This window comes from Talpa occidentalis, unplaced genomic scaffold, assembly GCF_014898055.3.
Source record: "Talpa occidentalis isolate TD23 unplaced genomic scaffold, MPIMG_talOcc4v2.1 talOcc4.2, whole genome shotgun sequence".
In the NCBI taxonomy this organism is placed as follows: domain Eukaryota; kingdom Metazoa; phylum Chordata; class Mammalia; order Eulipotyphla; family Talpidae; genus Talpa; species Talpa occidentalis.
In genome coordinates, this window is record NW_023602073.1 from 87,775,344 (window position 1) to 87,791,842 (window position 16,499).

Below are 16,499 nucleotides of genomic sequence, written 5' to 3' on the forward strand. Positions count from 1 at the left end.
GACTTGAGGGACATGGAAGGAAACACTTGAAAGAGACAGCGGTGAGAGGCCAGTGGGGAAGCTGACAATGGCAGCCTTTTTCTTGACTTGGATTTTGATTTTGCTCTTTTCCTTCCAGACTTGCCTGGTCTCTTCTGCCCCTTTTCTATGTGTCCACTTAGTGGTCCTGCTTTGGGCCAACTATTTGGCTGGACATTTACCCACAAAGGGGTGGGTAACTTTGGGTGCTTCATGTGGAAACTATTTTAACTATATACTTTCTCTTCTATTCTCTTCATCTCATACTAATTGTTGCACACTAATTGTATTAAAATCCTTTTCTATTGAAAGTGCAATATGTTTTACCTTTATGTGGCAGATGGCAGAACCCATTTAGAGTAGGCAGGTATGGGGGTCCAGGCTGCCCTTCATTCTGTCTGCTAACAAAGTTACTACTATTTTCAGCAGTATCTATCCATAATTCTTCAGAAAACTGATACCCAGAGAGGGAAATTGGCTCTGACTACAAAGCCACTTTCTACTTCATCATACAGGAAGCAATTCAGAGTCACATTTGAAGCTGAAGCTTTTAAATGAGTGCACAAGTCATTGCTTTCCTCAAATAATATGAAACTCATTAAAATCAAAGATTCTTCTTCCTGCACTGATGGAAGAGGAAAAATCAAGGCAGGGAGGAGATATATGATATTATTTTTTTGAATTATTGGAAATTAGCAGCGTATTAAATGAGGATAGTACATACTCTCTATCCTCCCTCTTCTTTGTTTACATGTATTATGCACTGTTATTCTTTCTTATTTACTGAATGCATATGATGTGTCAGTTTCTAAGGTTATTTTCATGTTACCAAAGGTTATTTTCATGTAACCTTCACAATAATATAATGAAATATTATCATCAACTCCATTTTACAGATGAGAAAAGGGAGGTACTCAATTACCAAGTCAAGCTTTGTGGCTCCAGAATCTGTCCTCTTAGCCACTGTACTATACTTCTCTCATATGATACATGCTCATAAATCTGCTATACTGTACATTTTCCCTAGTGAAGAGATCCAACTGAAGTATTCAAGAAATCCTAGAAATTACATACAAATTATATGTAATTATACATAAATCCTCTACATTGTCCCTGTGATATTTTCTATAATATCCCCAAAGTTTGTTTCTGCTCTCTGAACATCAGGAGGGAGAGAAAGCTCTTACTAAGTTATTACAGTCTGCACTATGACTCAAACAGGTAAAAAAAAAAAAAAGGGGATTTTCTTGGTAACCACACTCACTGGATATCCAAGGATGGGAGAAGAATATACTTTCTCTGCTGTGACTCTAGAAGAATTATATTGCACATTCAAAAGTTAAGAATAAAATCAAGCTCTGTCTTGATGTATTTTGGATTGCAACAAATTTGTGGATATTTGATCTTTCATGTGTAATTTAATGAAGATTTAGGGAAGAAAATGTCTGTTATCATGGAAAGAGGGCTAGCAAGGAAGTCAGGAGTCAATTTTGGCTATGTCCATTTAGCTTTATTTCCTCAGCTTCTCTTCAGTTATGTAGGCTGCAATTTTCTCCACTGAGTAGTTAAATTGTTAAGGCACAATAAATTATATAGAGAATTATGGAAGACTGAAAAGCAAAGAATCCACTAGGGGACTTAATAGCTATGGGAAGTATTTATTTGGCCTAGAGGAGAGATGGAATTGTGCCAGCAAAGAAAACAAAAGAATGAATACCAAGAAGAGGGAATATTCATTCAAGCAACATCAAAGAGGCTTTCCACACATTATTGCTTTGGCCTGGTGTTAGGCAATTGCCGGATCAGTTAAGTAGGGAACTTCTCATGAGGTGAATTCTCCCGTATTGTCTTGATTTCTCTCTTCTACAGCTTTTAGAACTTTGGCGGGGGGAGTTAATATAGGTATGTTAGTACCAAAAAAGTCTTTCCCCAACAATGAAAAGAAAACACTTTTCTGAAAAAATATTTTAGCTCTGCCTACAGACAAATATCTCTATAGGGCCAACTACAGCCGAGAAATCAAACCACCCCCCATCTGCTTTAGTTAATAAAGTTATTTTAGAACAAAACCACCTCTATCTGTTTACTAACTGCTTATTTTAATAGCAGAGTTGTGAAGTTGAGACAGAAACCATGCTTGTAGGGTAAGGTAAAAAATCAGGCTTTTCTGCCCTCCCGCCATCAGGATAGATGAGGGAACCCTGTGATCCTGAATGCATGCCTGATGGCAGGCACCTGAAGTGGGTACACCTGCGCTAAGACTGTGCTTTTAAGGGCGGTGTCACGGGGACGCCAGTAGAAGCCGCAAGAGAAGCAGCCCAAAGCAGAAGCAGAGAACGCCAGAGAGCCCAGATAGAGTGAAGATTTGCTGGGGGCTGGGAGGCTGGCAGTCCTCCCAGCCCCCCAGCACCCCTGCCTGCCACGTACCCGCTGAACCCCAATAAAAACCTGCAAAACTACTGAGGACTCTGACTCCTCCTTTACCCGGTCTGCATGGGATCAGAAAACCTGTACTGTGTCCTGTTCCTGACTCCTACAATGCTGATCACAATGCAAATATAGTTGTTGTCTGGTCCGTTTCAGAATAAGTTTGCTAACTCTTATTTTAGGGGATCTTTAAGGTAACTAACTCAAAGCACTTCTGCACATTCTACCCTAAAATGTAAAGATTACAGTGTGGCTAGCAGCATCCTCTCAATATTTATTCCTTCAAAGCCGAAGGGTATCCTCAAGGTCAAATATGACGCTGCGACAGAATTTACATTCTTTCCACTACATCAGGCCTGTAACAACCATATCACCTGATTAACCTTCTCCCTGGAGTATGATACACTACACTCTCATCTCCAAGATCACTTCAGTACTGGAGAGGGATGCAATGTCTGGATTCAGAGAATGGCAAGTCATCACCAAAATATCCCAAGCACGCAAACTTTCATGACTATCACAAATAATTCATTTTAAATACTTTCATGGGTGTTGTTAGATGAATGTTAATCTACTTTTCCAGCATTTTATTCAATAAAATTGTATCCGGTGGCTTAATTAGCAGAAATTACTATAAAATAATTCATCAAATTTTAGGTAGGTAGATCGAATTTAAACATTAGGAATTCCTAGGGAACCTACAGTTAGGAAATTCCTTCTGTCATCCACAGTTGCTGGCTGAAACTCTATCCCCTTTCCTTAGAATCAATTCACTTCCCACTGCTGGTGTTCTCTATTTCTGAGGGCTCCACCACAAACACAAGATCATGATATTAGAAGACACCAAGAATTCTTTTAGTTCTCCCTTATGCAAACATTCAATTATGCCTCTGCTTTTTAAATAGGTTTTTTTTTTTTTTTGCTCTTATCCATTTCTGCCTTAGCTAATTATTTCCCAAGAAAGCAACCAACCTAACACCTGATGTTTTCTCCTCACCTATGGACTCTTAAATACTAATAAAAGGAACTTCCATGAATGATCCCTGATGTCCTTGGGGAAGATGCACAAAGTCTTTTATTATATCTTGTCTTTTCCATTCCTTTGTTCAACCTTTTATCTTGGCTGTGACACTGTGACATAGTTAAGTCCCAGGTGGTTCTTTTGTGCAGTATTTTTAAGTTCTGAGTTCACAGCATGTTAGTTAGGGCATGAGTCAATTTAATTGATTAAAACAAGCTTTTTCAAAGTGGAATGAAATGGGATAGATCCAGATAGAGCAGATTAATAAAAGGACATATTAGAGCAATCACATTAATTAAGGTGCACACAATTTTCTATGCTTTTGCATATATGTCATATAAACTATATACATATATATAATATGCATTTTATACATATTGTTTACATAGGCAGTAATGTAAAATAAATTTCTTTCTCTGGGTTAAAAGAAAATTTAGTTGTAGATTATTGTTCAGATGTCATTCTTCTTTCTACCCATCTTTCAAAGTTCTTTCTTTAGTACATGACTCATTCAGAGTTATATTAGACAACTTGCCTTTCACTTTTAGAGTCCAGATAGTTTCACTTTAAGAGTCCAGATAGTTTCACCCTCTAAGAGTGCTCTGCTTGTTCTTTTCTTAATTGTTTCTTTAGATCAATTTAGTGGACAATTGTTATCTCTGTTTTTTGGCCTAAACACAAGAGGAAATTTTTACATTGTGAAATAAGATGGCACTGTGGCACTAGAAATTTAATTACTAATGCCCTAATTTATATCCTTAAGTTGATCATTGTAAAGCCTACTATACTGTAACTCTAAAAATGAAAGATGCTTTATCATTTCTAATTTTCACTAATTCATAATGACTTATCTAGATCATTGTTTTAAGTAATTTGTTATTTGAAATTGAAGTAATATATTTGAGGAAAAAAATAAACAAAATTCAATGATAATGAAAAAGCATTATATTCACTGAAGTAGAATCTGCATTCACCCTCAGATACTCTATACAATGACAATGACAATCTCAGGCAAATGAACTTTACATCCTGATGAGAAGCTAATTAGTGGTTCACCTAAGAACCCTGACTTTTATTAATACCTTTCATCATTTGCTCCTATAGCTCCATCAACTAATTGATTTAATAGAACTCTATATTTTAATTTGTCAATAACATGAGTTTATCAATTAAGAAGCCCATTTTCTTTTTCAAGTAGATCATAAAAGCTATGACTTTTTAATTTTATATTTTCAAGACCTAAAATTGTAATTTATGAGTGGCAAAATTGAATCTTCTCCTCTTTGGTTAAAACTTGAACTATATAGGTAGGTAAATTCTGAGGTCCCTCTCAGTTTACAAATCCCTACGCGGGCCCATAAGACACTGTCCTATGTTAGAGGCTTTACCTGTCCTCTGAACGCGTCTGTTGTCTATCCCATTTGGCTCATGACGCTCTGGTCACACAGATTGGACACCAACACCAAAAGATAACAAGCTATTCCCTACCTTGATCTTGTTGCCAAAGTCTTCCTTCTTACTAAACACTCTTTCTCTCCTGTTACTTGCAAGCTCCTATATATCCATGAGACCATGCCTAAAAGCCATACTTCTCTGACAGTCAATCAATTTAGGTGTTCTACTTCTTCCCAATTCAGTCTTACAAGATTGAATAGTTCTAAGATTTTATCCAATTCTAAATTATTCAACTTCCTTGCATCCATATGTTCATAGTAATCTCTGATGGTCCTCAATTTCTGGGATGGCTGTTGTAATTTCTCCTATTTCATTTCAGATTCTATTTATTGCTTTTCTCCAGTTTTTACCTTGCGAGTCTAGCTAGAGGTTTGTCTCTCTATTTTTTCACAGAACCAGCTTTCGAGTAAACTGATCCTTTGGAATTTTTCCCCTAAATTTCTATTTTGTTTATTATTACCCTAATTTATTACTTCCTTCCTTCTACTGACTTTGGTTTTATTTATTCATCCTTTTCTAGTTTCTTAAGATGAAAAATAAGATTCTTTACTTGAGCTCTTTATTTCCTGATGTGAGCCAACTCTCAGTATTGTTTTTAACATTATCCTCTTACAACTTTACTGACTTCAATTAATAGTTTTAATATTTATTTTGTGGATTTTTTGCACCTATATTTTTATTTTATGTGTATATGATTAACAAATAGATACTATTTTAATTCTTCCATTCTGACTTATTTCTCTTTTCCACCTACTTTCTATTTTATTTCTTTTTCTTGCCTAATTACTCTGACTAGGACTTCTAGTACTGTGTTGAATACATGTAGCAGGAATGGACCTCTTTGTTTTGTTTCTTATTTTGAAAGAAAAGTTTTCAGCTTTTCACAATTGACTATGATGTTAGCTATGGGGTTGCTATGTGGCCTTTTATTATAAAATTTATAATTAATAATCTTAGCCCTTTCATTCATATGTATTTGCTTGCAAAATATTCATTGTCTACTTTTTTCTTTTTTTATCATATAAAATGTATGTGTGTGCGTGTGTGTAATAAATAGATCTACATTTCTCTTCCCCCCCTTTTTTTCCAGTGTTCTTATAAAGTTGACCCCATAATCACTATTCACTCTCCTGTTTTGATACAACTTTTTTTTGGTGCAATTTCTCATCATTCAGATTTTCAGTAATTGTGAAATCAGTATAGAAAATGAAATAGAGAAAGCAAAATATAGCAACTGTAACAATTCATTGGTTTCCCTATATGTACCAGACATTATTCTAGAACTGAGTTGTAGGGAGAAAAATTCTGACATTATCTGTACCCAGGCAAGTAAATTCTAAAAGAAAAAGGTACAAAGAACATAATAGTTCCAAAATGGGTTACAGTTATTACTAAATTTATTATAACTTGTTGCAATCTTTAATTGAACATCTGTATATTTTATTTTCAAACATGCTATTAATAAGATCCCTAAAGAGTTTTACATACAGGTGATTCTTGTTATTGACAGTAGTTAATCATTCACAAACCCTGAATTAGAAAATATTGAATCATTGCTTCAGGAGAAAATATAGGGTAAGCTTCCTGAAAACCTCTGGTCACAAATTTAAATCAACCAACCAACAGATAATATTGTTTTATGTGTTTCTGTTTAAAGATAAATTATTTCATATGTATTATAGATTCATTAATATTGAATTAACAGCTTACGACACTATAATTTCATACTTGAACAAAGCTCATCTAACATGTGCAACGTCTCCATATGACCTTCAAAGCTTCCTTGTACTTAGGAACAGTAGATAACATTGCACTATTATGCTTCAGGAATATTTTAAACAATGAAATCATAAATGAAAAGCATAAAAATAAAAAGAGGTAGTTACTAGACCACAAAAGTGACTTGTTTATAGTATAAGAGCTAAAACAACAGGGCAGAGAGTATGAGCTTATTCAACCCCACTTGGGTAGATACATGTTGGATGATTCAAAGTTTGTACCATTTTGTGCATAGCCACTAATTACAGCAAAAACATGCTATAATTGATTTGGGGGTTACAGATAATGCATACTGAGTAGAAGAATTCGCTAACATAATCCATGAGTGATAAGTAATGGCTGTGTTGACCTTTATCCACTTTTTAAAACATTCTTATTAATCATTAGCATTTTCTAACTGATTCTCTCATTTTCTATGTATATTATTATGTACAGTAGAAATAATGATGCTCTTATCCTTTTCATTGCCATTTGAAATAAAGTTTAATTACCTAAAATAATAAATTTCATTCACAATTATTTCAATCTTATCAATTATTATTTTTTACATCATTGTTCATTTTTAAGCAATATTTGCTTCCCCCACCCCCTCAGGTGTAGTCCACATAGTTTCCTTCACCAATGCACCCATGCACCATCACCTCAGTCCTCTGTGTCCTTCCCTCCCTCCCTCTGATCCTCTCCCTCCTCCTCCCCTGCAGTATGTCTCTGATTTATAATTGCCTGTTTTTGCTTTGTTGTGTTTTGTACTGTTACTATTTTTTTACACTGATGTCTTATTTGGTTCCCCTATATTCCTGCTTTAAGGGAAACCATCCAATATTTTTCGTTTTCCTTCTGGCTTATTTCACTGAGCAGAATTCCTTCTAGCTCCATCCATGTTGCTGCGAATGGCATGAGTTTATCTTTTTTGATTGCTGAATAATATTCCATTGGGCATATATACCACATCTTCTTGATCCAGTCTTATCAATTATTTTTAACTCTACTCCATCATCTTTTTCTTATTATCTCCAAAAACGTTTATGTTTCTCCAAGTTACTGATTTATTTCCTGAAAATATAATCTTAATATGATCAGTACAGTTTGCTTTTCCTTTTACCCAATGTCATATTCTCTGACATGAAATGAAGATGTCACAGTCTTTGAAAGAGATGAACCGTACCACTGTCGCAAGATTTGTTTAGTTTTGTCCATGACTTTATAGGACTTGCGTTTTAGGTTCCATATTCAAGCAGAGACACCAGAGATCATTACAAATTAAAAGAAAATCTCTAATTTTGTTGTCAGCACTGATGATGCAAAGTAAAATATATTTGTGAGGAAGTTACCTGAAAAGTGTACAAGAGTGACTGACTTGATATGGGATGGCACTGCCAAGGTTGCCAACATGTTCAATATTATGCTTCAGGAATATTTCAGCTTTTTAGATCAAAAGATTATTCAGAGCTCAAGGATGGTGCTCATTAGCTGTGGCAGGTGTTGTTGAAACTGATGAATGTATTCAAGTCAATCTGTCTGATGCAGGTTCCTTTCCCCCAAACGTCTGCCATTTGCCATTTTCATCATTACCAGTCCCTCCTATAATTGCCTTTGTCTATTACCCTCATGACCAAGGCAAAGGACTCTCTCATATTCAATTAAGGAATTCTGAAGCCCTTGCTCTCATTTTCAATACACTGTTGAAAATAATTCCATTGTACTGCTTTTCTGAATTGAAGATAAGATTTTAAAATGGAAAATATGCTTAAACTGAGTTTAAAATAATTGAGAAATAATTATTTCTGGTAAATTAGCATGTTTAAGGTTTAATACCTTCATGATTAGTAATAAATGATATGGGGGAAAAATAGAAAGATATAGATTCTTGTTTATTTTTTAAAAGATTTAAAACATGTTCATCTGGCTATTTTAAATCTCTGAATTTTGCTGTGACATTTCTAGAAGATGCTGCATCTTTATGTGAATTCTTTATTAAGGCTATTGAGAGCAGTGTGAACATAACTTGCTTAGCATGTCCCTCTAAAATCAGGCTCACCCATTGTTTGGAAACCTGCATTTTTGATTTTTGCTTCACTCTCTATATAGAGTATTTTCTCATACATTTTCTCAGATATTGCTCAAGTTCCAAATGACTTCAGAATTCAGATTAACTCTGCGTATAAGCAGGAAAAAAAGTAAATGATAAGCCCTTGGTATAAGTCAGCTGTTTCTAAATTAAGTAATAGTTTCTATTGCATCAAACACAATTATACAGGATATATAGGAGTTTTACATATCTAATAGTTATAGTTATACAAGTTATATATATATATATATATATATATATATATATATAGCGACAAAGTAACCTCATTTGAATAAATGAAGGAATCAGGCTGATATTTTACATGGTTCAACTTTTTAGTTCAAAAGTCCATTCAATGCTTGCCATTGATTATATGCTATTATTTTATTTCTCCCAAGAAGTAAATAAACACGTGTGCACACACATATACATGCACATTGAATCATCCAAATTAACAATTTCAAAATATTTTTTTTTATCTCTATGGAAGGCTATTTGATTCTTTTCCTACAAAATGACTTTGATGTTATTTATTTCCAATTATATTTTATTCTCTTTCAATTCACATAAACTAGAAATGTGGTACCCAAATTACCATCATGGCAACAGCATTTTGTGTGTGCTCTGTTAAAGCTGATGGGAGGACATCCCATGCCTGCCCTCATTGGATTATGCCTGTAGTCACTCAGTCAATTTTTTCTCATTCTTTCACCAACTCGCTTATCAACTGAGTATCTTTGTTGCTCCATACAAAACTGCTCTCCCTTAAACCCTTCCTGCCTTTGAATATGAGAATGCTGCACCTAAACATCTGTCCCCATACTTTGACACTTCATAACTCATTTCTTCTAAACTCAGCTGCCAATTTATCATTTCCAATGATTCTTCCATTCCTGACACTTTCTGATTGACTTTTTTCCTCTAACTGGCATCTTGTTCATACATTTGAGTTCAGTTGAAAACATTTGTATTTACATTTATTAATATTTAGAGCTGTAATAACAGTCCAGGTATTTCTTTCTTCTTTTTTTTTTGTATTTCTGATCTAGTTGCACAGTAATTTATTTAATGGAAGATGTCAGGTTTTGTATTATTTTGTGATTCTCATAACATGTATAACAAAATGTTATACATAAAGTATCCTCAATAAAAGTTATCTAAAGAAAGAATATGTTAAAATATCAAATGATAAAATTGTAAATGTTCCATTATTTTCAAAATGTTATTTGTGATAACACTTGAAAGTAGCATATTAAGTAGAGATTTGGATATCTTAGTCTTTCTAAGAAGATTTATATGTAAACATTTTATAGCATATTATAATTAATGTTATTACTATTCCAATCACTTTTATATCAGAACTACAATTAGGTCAAGAAGATCCCCAAATTATCAATATTATTATTATTATAAAACTAAAGAAAATTGAACAAATTTGTTTACAGTTTAAATTGTGTAACCTGATTTAAAGCTCATATTTTCTTCCATTCAATCTTTCAAAGAGTTTTTTCATTAACAAATTCATTCATTTAATAAATATTAATGGAGAAAATACTTAAACCCTCTGACTTCTATTTCCTCACCTAAATGACTCATTAAGAATTACACATGGTTAAGGTAGAGTTCTACCCTCAAGATGTTCATCATCCACTGAGGAAATGGGCTGTGTGTTGTACATGCATTTTTTGGATTGATAAATTGCATTTCTTAGAACTTACCTAAAGGAAATAATCACAATCACATGCAAATGTTTTTCATTTCATAGCTGCATCCATGTCAATATAAACTTCACATGAATGTTAATCAGAATAGCTTGACTATTCAGAATAATAACTAAGTAAAAACTAGGCAGTGGCTTTAATTTCTAGGCTCATACATAAGTAATTGATCTATTCGAAAGCACACAAAAGCTCATTTCATTCTCACCAAACCCGCTAACCTATGCCTATTCATCATTGAACATTTTTCTTTTATTCACCTTTAATAAATAAAATCTTATATACAGAATGTGAATAATAAATAAAGTAAAATTTCTCTCTTTATCAGTTACTAGATACAATGCAAACTAATACAAAACACATAACCCTTCCTCAACATCAGTTATCAGTACATACAATTATAGCTGGCCTATAGTTACACAATTGGAAGACTAAATTTCATTTCAGATTACACTGCTTTTCACAAAATAGTATAACATGTATGTTTAATCTCTATTAACAAACTTAGTTGGTTGCAACCATATTTTACCTTATCTTCTTGGTGTTTAATTCAGCTTTATTATTGTACCAGTATAAGGCTTTAAGCTGTCAGTGATTCAATGCAGTGAATATTGGAGATATTTATCAGATAGCCTATCTTTTCAGAATTGAAAAGTAGAGATCCTGCAATAAAGTTATTCTGCCTATTGCACAAGAACAATAGTTTACACATTATGTAGAGATAATGAGAAAATAGGGATAAATTCAGGTTTAGGATGGGGAGAGCTATTATCATACAAGGCTTAGCCAAGCTTATATTATAATCTTTGCCGGCCTAAAACAAACATATTTCATTACTCATGGAAAATATTCTGAAACTTTATTCTTTGTTGATTAAATGTGCTCTTTTCTAACTTCATATTCAAAAGTTATGTTCAGATAAGAAAGGTCAAAAATTTCAAAAAGGGAAAAGGGAAATAACTGATGAAATTATAGTTATTTTGTTTATCCATTGATCTATAGTTATTTTGTTTATCTATTGAGTTACTATTTCACATAGTTTTAGTTGGGGAAGAAGTAAACTTTCTGTAGACAGATGATAGTGCTGGTTATACAATAATGCAAAGGTGCTTAATACCACAAATCTTTACACTAAAAATGGTTAAATAGGTAAATTCTTTGTTATGCACAATTCTACAATAAAAAGGTAAATGGAAAGCAAATGGACAAAATAGCAAACAGACAATTTAACAGGCCATTTAAAATAAAAAATAGTATAAATATATTAAAAGTATATTTAGGGGCCTCCCCGGTGGCGCAGCGGTTGAGCGCTGGGTTGCGAAGCTGCCCGTGACCTCTGCGGCGCCGGTTCGATCCCCGGCTGCTCCCTGGCCACCGGAGGAGGGTCCCACATGGCGCGCAGACCTCTCCTGCCGCCCGCTGCTCCCCTCAGCAGTGTACTTCGGTCCTTCTGCCTGCTCTGCACCCCGCTCTGGCTCTGGTGAATTCTCTCACCCTCCCGCACTTCTGACTGTACCCAGTGCATGTATAAACAAACAAACAAACAAGTAAAATAAATAAATAAAGCATGCCTCTATTTAAAAAAAAAAAAAAAAATTAAAAAAAAAAAAAGTATATTTAGTATGTCCATTATTTATCAATAAAATGAATGTAAATTGAAAAAGAACACCAAAGAGAAAGTGCAAAAAGCATTTTAACCAATACTGGTGAAGGTACAAGAAATTAGGCTCTCTTGAAAACCAGGAGTGTATACTGTCATATACCTTCTGGGAAACAATTTGACAATTTTAACAATGTACTTAAAAGTTTATGCTATGACCTGTAACTTTTCTTTGGAGTATTTTATCTTGGGGAAACAATCACAGATGTGCATCATGGTACTCTCTATAATAGAGAAAACACCCTAATGAGAGTTGAATGTCTTGTCAAATGCAAATTTGAACAATACAATGCCACATAATCATTAGATATTGGTATAGGAGACTATGTGGTGACATGAAAATCTTCAGGATATATTTTTTAAGTGAAAAATACACATTATAGAGCTTTGACATGTCAGTAGTTTGGAAGGTGTTACTCCTATCCTTACAACAAGAAAAAGCTGAACAAATCTAAAATCAATGACTTTTTCTTGTACTCACTAGAAAAGTGAGGTCACAGGACCTGCTGACAAGTTAAAAGATGGATACTTGGGTGAATCAAGAAATATAGCAACTGAGATGTGGAACAGAAATTACTGGAGCCATAAACTGATAAGAACACTTACAAGGTAATATTAGTGAATTGGAGATTTGAATATTGATTAGCTAAAGAGTGAGAAACTTCTAGTGTTATACTCTTAGGGAGCCTCACCACACATTTGTAGATTCCCCTCAGGGAACTTCACAAGGTTCTCATGGTGAGAATAGTATAAAGATCTTCTGTTGGCTCTGTCACAGGGATGCTATGGGAATAACTATTGTGAAAACAAATCAAAAGTCTTATACATAATGAATATCAGCTCTCCAGAATAAAGGACCTTGACAGAGCAAAATTCTGAAACTTTATATCAGGAAGGAATCCCTCTTCACCCACCACCCACAAGCTCTCCTATCTCACTATGAGGGGCAATAAAACAATAGTCAATAGGAATCAGGACTTTGAGAAAATAGACTGAGAACTTTACAGCCAGGAAATGGAGAAGGGAGGAGAGAAAATAAAATTTACATCACTAGATTGCTGAAGGTCATAGTCCCAAAATACAGATTCACTGAAAGACTGAAATATAACCAGAAGTTTATAAAACACTGTCTCTCCTCCATGCTATTATTCTACCACACCAATAGGGCTCCAGTATAATAACAGTATTGCAGCTGAAGGAATTACTAGTTACAGTCTCTCTCAGAGAAGTAGTATTTAGAGAAATCCAAAGTCAAGAGGAGAGAAAAAAATCAAGGACATCAAAGAAGTTTAAGCCCATGGTACCAAAGCTACACCTAACACTAAATGTAGCTGAACTCATATTGAGAGTAACATAAATTAACATATTGACATAAATAACATAAATGTCTATTACCCCAGTTCCTAACACCTGAAAAAAAAAATCCAGCTTTCAACAATGACAAAGAAATTATAAGGCATGCCAAAAGGCAAGTCTAGTTGATCAGAACTAGAATCAGCTATGACACTGATATCGGAATAATCAGAGAACATAAAATAGTTTAATGGTTATAATGAAAAAAGTAGATAAGAAAAAGCAGACGGATAATAGAGAGGTAAAAAACAAGAAAAAAATCAAAAGAAAATGTTGGAAATCAAAACACAATAACAGAAATGAAGAGCACTCTTTATGGCTTTCTCAGTAGATTCAACATGACTGAGGAAACAATCAGTGAGCTTAAAAAATCAAAAGAATAATCAGTAACTACTATGAACAGTTATATGGAAACAAGTTCAACAATCTAGAGGAGATGGACAAATTCCTACAACTCTACAATCACCCAAAGCTAGATAAAGAAGAAATAGAACACCTAAACAGACCAATTACAAGCAGCGAAATTGAAATGGTAATCAAAAACCTCCCCAAAAACAAAAGCCCAGGACCTGATGGATTTACAAATGAATTCTACCAAACATTCAGAGACGAATTAGTGCCTAGCCTTCACAAACTCTTCCAAAAAATTGAGAAGGAAGGGACAATACCAAACACGTTCTATGAAGCCAATATTACACTAATACCAAAACCGAATAAGGACAACACAAAAAAGGAAAACTATAGGCCAATCTCCCTAATGAACACTGATGCAAAAATCCTCAATAAAATTTTAGCTATCAGAATCCAACAATGTATCCATAAGATAATTCACCACGACCAAGTTGGATTCATTCCAGGGGCACAAGGATGGTTTAACATCCGAAAATCAATCAACGTTATCCAACACATCAACAAAAAGAAATATAAAAACCATATGATAATATCAATAGATGCTGAGAAAGCTTTCGACAAAGTGCAACACCCATTCATGATAAAAGCCCTTGAAATTCTTGGGATACAAGGAACATACCTCAACATCATAAAGGCCATCTATGACAAGCCAACAGCCAGTATCATTCTCAATGGTGAAAAGCTGAAAGCAATTCCATTAAGATCTGGAACAAGACAAGGATGTCCACTCTCACCACTGCTTTTCAATATAATACTGGAAGTCCTAGCCAGAGCAATAAGACAAGAGAAAGACATCCAAGGAATCCAAATAGGAAAAGAAGAAGTCAAACTATCACTATTTGCAGATGATATGATAATATACATAGAGAACCCCAAAATCTCCACAGAAAAACTAATTCAACTCATCAATCAATTCAGTAAAGTGGCAGGATACAAAATCAACACGCAAAAGTCAGTAGCCTTCCTATACACAAACAATAAATCTGAAGAAGAAGAAATCAAAAAAACCACCCCTTTTATTATCGAAACAAAAAAAATCAAATATTTGGGAATAAATCTAACAAAAGAGGTAAAGGACCTATACAAAGAAAACTATAAAACACTGTTAAAAGAAATAGAAGAAGACACAAAGAAATGGAAAGACATCCCCTGCTCATGGATTGGAAGAATAAACATTATTAAAATGGCCATCCTACCAAAAGCAATATACAGATTCAATGCTATTCCAATCAAAATCTCAATGGCATTCTTCAAAGAAATAGAACAATTATTGATGAAATTCATATGGAATCACCAAAAACCCCGAATAGCCAAAGCTCTACTGAAAAAAAAGAAGGAAATGAAGGCATCACACTCCCAGACTTCAAACTATACTACAAAGCCATAATCATCAAAACTGCATGGTATTGGAACAAGAACAGACATACAGACCAATGGAATCGAATAGAAAATCCAGAAATAAACCCACAGATTTATGGTCAACTAATCTTTGACAAAGGAGCAAAGACTATGCATTGGAGCAAAGAAAGTTTGTTCAATAAATGGTGCTGGGAAAACTGGGTCGCTACATGCAAAAGAATGAAGCTTGACCACTACCTCACACCATACACAAAAATCAACTCAAAATGGATTAAAGAACTAGACATAAGACCTGAAACCATAAAATACATAGAAGGAAATATAGGCGAAACACTACGGGATTTGCACATCAAAGACATCTTTACAGACACATCACCCAAAGCAGTGATAGTGAAGAGAAAGATAAACAGCTGGGACTACATCAAATTAAAGAGCTTCTGCACAGCAAAAGAGACAATAACAAAAACAAAGAGAAACCCCACCAACTGGGAGAACATTTTTGCACCCAACACTAATGATAAAGGACTGATCACAAAAATCTGCAAAGAGCTGATGAGACTCAGCAACAACAAAGAAAATAATCCAGTCAAAAAATGGGCAGAAGAGCTAAAAAGAAACTTCTCTGAAGAGGAAATGCAAATGGCCAACAGACATATGAAAAAATGTTCAACATCACTTGTAATCAGGGAAATGCAAATCAAAACTACCATGAGATACCATCTCACACCAGTGAGAATGGCACATATTAAAAAAACTAGCAACAACAAATGTTGGCGAGGGTGTGGAGAAAAAGGAACTCTCCTGCACTGTTGGTGGGAGTGCAAACTGGTCCAACCACTATGGAGAGCTGTGTGGAGATTTCTGGACCTACTAAACATAGAGCTTCCATATGATCCAGCAATTCCACTCCTAGGTATTTACCCAAAGGACACAGAAACATCAATTCCAAAGAGCACCTGCACTCCTATGTTTATAGCAGCACTATTTACAATAGCTAAGCTTTGGAAACAACCCAAATGCCCAAAAATAGATGACTGGATCAAGAAGATGTGGTACATATATACCATGGAATATTACTCAGCATTCAAAAAAGATAAACACATGCAATTTGCAGCAACATGGATGGCACTGGAAGGGATCATGCTCAGCGAAATAAGCCAAAAAGAAAAAGAAAAATACCGGATGGTCTCACTCATAGCAGGAATCTAGAAAACTTAAATAAGGGACCAG